Genomic DNA, 4,243 nt, shown 5'->3' with positions numbered 1-4,243 from the left:
ATTTGGTGATCATGGTATACTTCTTACCTCATTAAGAACATCAGACTTGGAATATTTTTATTCCATATAGAAGATACAGCCCCCAAAAGTTCTGAAATGAATAAAAGGTTTTGAAATGATTACCTGATTACCTGCCTGGCATATTCGGGGAAACAAGGTGAATAAGAGTAGTAAAAACATCAAAGAGAATTTGAGGGGCCAGAATGTGTAGAGCTATCCCCAAGTAAAGATCAGAATGAATCTTTGTTCATTTCCAAGGCAAACCATTCATATCATAGTAATACAAGTCTATGACCCAACCAGTTGAAGAAGCTGAAGTTGAATGGTTCTATGAAGACCTACAAGACCTTCTAGAATTAACACCCCCAAAAAATGATGTCCTTTTCATTATTGGGGAATGGAATGCAAAAGTAGGAAGTTAAGAGATACCTGGAGGAATGGGCAAGTTTGGCTTTGGAGTACAAAATGAAGCAGGTCAAAGGCTAACAGAGTTTTGCAAAGAGAACGCACTGGTCATAACAAACACCCTCTTTCGAAAACACAAGAGAGGATTCTACACATGGGCATCACCAGATGGTCAATACCGAAATCAGATTGATTATATTCTTTGTAGCCAAATATGGAGAAGCTCTATACAGTCAGCAAAAACAAAACCAAGAGCTGACTGTAGCTCAGATCATGAGCTCTTCATTGCCAAATTCAGACGTAAATTGAAGAAAGAAGGGAAAACCACTAGACCATTCAGGCAGGATCTATATCAAATCCCTCATGATTATACAGTTGAGGTGACAAATAAATTCAAGGGATTAGATTTGAAAGACGGAGTACCTGAAGAAATATGGACGGAGATATCAAGACCATCCCCAAGAAAAAGAAATGCAAAACGCAAAATGATTGTTTGAGGAGGGCTTACCAATAGGTGAGAAAAGAAGAGAAGCTAAAGCAAAGGAGAAAAGGAAAGATATACGGATTTGAATGCAGAATTCCAAAGAATAGTAAGGAGAGATAAGAAAGCCTTCTTCAGTGATCAGTGCAAAGAAATAGAGGAAAACAACAGAATGGGAAAGACTAGAGAGCTCTTCAAGAAAATTAGACATACCAAGGGAACATTTCATGCAAAGCTGGTCACAATAAAGGACAGAAAATGTATGGCCCTAACAGAAGCAGAAGATATCAGGAAGAGGTGGCAAGAATACACAGAAGAACTGTACAAAAAAATTTCATGACCCAGATAACCACAATGGTGTGATCACTGACCTAGAGCCAGACATCCTGGAATGCAAAGTCAAGTGGGCCTTGGGAAGCATCACTATGAACAAACCTAGTAGAGGTGATGGAATTCCAGTTGAGCTATTTCAAATCCTAAAAGATGGTGTGTGAAAGTGCTATACTCCATATGCCAGCAAATTTGGAAAACTCCAGGCCACAGTACTGAAAAAGGTCAGTTTTAATTCCAGTCCCTAAGAAAGGCAATGCCAAAGAATTGTGTGAGATGAGTATCTCACACACTAGCAAGGTGATGTTCAAAATTCTCCAAGTCAGGCCTCAACAGTACATGAGCCATGAACATTCTGATGTTCAAGCTAGATTTAGAAAATGCAGAGTAACCAGAGATCAAATTGCCAACATCCATTGATCATAGAAAAAGCAAGAGAGTTCCATAAAAACATCTACTTCTGCTTTATTGACTATGCCAAAGCCTTTGACTGTGTGGATCACAAAAATGTGTGAACCATTCTTAAAGAGATGAGAATACCTGACCACCTTACCAGCCTGCTGAGAAATCTGTATGCAGATCAAGAAGCAACAGTTAGAACTGGACACGGAACAACAGACTGGTTCCAAATCAGGAAAGGAGTACTTCAAGGCTGTATATTGTCACCTTGTTTATTTAACTTATATGCAGAATACATCAAGGGAAATGATGGGGTTGATGAAGCACAAGCTAGAATCAAGATTGCCAGGAGAAATGTCAATAACCTCAGATACTCAGATGACACCACCCTTACGGTAGAAAGTGAAGAAGAACTAAAGAAATTCTTGATGAAAAATGAAAGTGGAGAGTGAAAAAGTTGGCTTAAAACTCAACATTCAGAAAACTGAGATCATGGCATCTAGTCCCATCACTTTGTGGCAAATAGATGGGGAAACAATGGAAACAGTCACAGACTTTTTTGGGGGCTCTAAAATGCTGCAGATGGTAACTGCAGGCATGAAATTAAAAGTCACTTGCTCCTTGGAAGGAAGCTATGACCAACTTAGACAGCATATTAAAACACAGAGACATTACTTTGCCAACAAATGTCATCTAATCAAAGCTATGGTTTTTCCAGTATTCAAGTGTGGATGTGAGATTGGACTATAAAGAAAGCTGAGTGCCGAAGAACTGATGCTTTTGAATTCCTGTGTTGGAGAGGATTCTTGAGAGTCCCTTAGACAGCAAGGAGATCCAACTAGTCCATCCTAAAGGAAATAAGTCTTGAATATTCATTGGAAGAACTGATGCTGAAGCTGAAACTCTAAAACTTTGGCCACCTCACGCGAAGAGCTGACTCACTGGAAAAGACCCTAACACTAGGAAAAACTGAAGGTTGGAGAAGAAGGGGATGACAGAGGATGAGATCATTGGATGGCATCACCAACTCAATGGACATGAGTTTGAGCAAGCTCCGGGAGTTGGTGATGGACAGGGAAGTCTGGCGTTCTGCAGTCCATGGGCTCGCAAACAGTCTGACATGACTGAGCAACTGAACTGAACACTTGAATAAAACAGAGAACCATTATATGATTTGGGCGAAGAGAGCTAATGGGATGTTCCATTTCAAAAGGATCACCATGGCTGCTCTGCTGATGATAAGGGGCAAGGGTAGGCACAGAGAGATCAGTTAAGAGGAGACTGTGATAGTCCATAAGAGAAACCATGAAGGCTTACAGCAGGGTGGTATCAGTAGAGACCGTAAAAATTGATCCAATGATTCTATTCTAAATATATTTAAGTGGTAATGCCAACAGGATTTGCTAACATAGTGAATATGGGGTATGAAAGAGAGAGGAAAAAAAAAGGATGATACCATGACACCAAGGTGTTTGACCTGAACACTGGGGAGGATGCCATTGCCTTCAACAGGGAGAGGACAAACTAAGAAAGAGCAAGTTTCAGAGAAAAGATATGATTTGGGCAGGCTGAGTTTGAGTTAATAGATATCTATAAAGAAATATATATATATATATATAATGAAAAGTGAAAGCGAAGTCACTCAGTCGTGTCCGACTCTTTGCGACCTCATGGACTGTAGCCTACCAGGCTCCTCCCTCCATGAGATTCGCCAGGCCAGAGTACTGGAGTGGGTTGCCATTTCCTTTTCCAGGGGATCTTCCCAATCCAGGGATCGAACCTGGGTCTCCTGCATTCTAGGCAGACGCTTTAACCTCTGAGCCACCAGGGAAGCCCATATATTTAATAGGTATCTATAAAAACTAGATACCATATGAAATAATGGTGAAAATCATATTTTATGCCTTGATTCTGGATATCACCATAGGATTGAGTGTTGACAGAGAATTGGAAAGGATCAAGGACTAAATACTGGATCACACCAGCATCCTACTCCTTGAAGAAAAGAAGAGGGATCAACAAAAAGCACAAATGGATTGATAAATGAGGTAGGAGGAAAACTGAAAGAGTATGAGGTCCTAGAAGTCAAGTGAAGAATGTGTCTTCAGGAAGAAGGAATGATCAACTAAGTTGATATTGAGTTGTGATCAGGTAGAGTAGATTTATAAAATATGGAACTCACTCATTAGAAGTAAAGATCAATTTCAAAGAGATCATTTCATGGCAAAATTTTATATGATTATGAGCTCTAGAGTTAAGGATTTAAATCCCTACTCTAATTGACCATCTTCAGCTGGTTGCTCTATGATTTCTGAAGCTGGTTTCCTAGATATCTACCTCCCAGACTTTCTGTAAAATTCAGTGAAATAATTTGTATTGAATCACCAGTTAGATGTTTGTGAAGTAATAGGTTCTTATCACTTTAAATATAACATGCAATATAAATAATACAACTATCAACAAGCTCAAATATTTTATTATATAATTGTTATATTGTTATAGTCATTACATGACTTTTGTTATTGCCATATTACTCACAATTAACTTATTCATTTGTTACTTCAATTATGTAATAAATATCTTTAACACTTTACTCTTTGACAAGTATTGGCACCCAAGGAGACAAAG

General features: G+C 38.9%; 1 non-coding gene across 1 annotated transcript; it reads right to left on the bottom strand.

Annotated features, from left to right (window-relative positions):
• Positions 1-3,374: 3,374 nt before the first annotated feature.
• TRNAS-AGA lies at positions 3,375-3,446 on the bottom strand. The gene has a single exon. It is a non-coding gene; the product is annotated as a tRNA-Ser (tRNA).
• Positions 3,447-4,243: the final 797 nt, after the last annotated feature.

This window comes from Bos indicus x Bos taurus, chromosome 10 (genome assembly GCF_003369695.1).
Source record: "Bos indicus x Bos taurus breed Angus x Brahman F1 hybrid chromosome 10, Bos_hybrid_MaternalHap_v2.0, whole genome shotgun sequence".
NCBI classification, from domain to species: domain Eukaryota; kingdom Metazoa; phylum Chordata; class Mammalia; order Artiodactyla; family Bovidae; genus Bos; species Bos indicus x Bos taurus.
The sequence above is the reverse complement of the archived record's forward strand: the minus strand, read 5'-3'. Positions and strand labels throughout refer to the sequence as shown.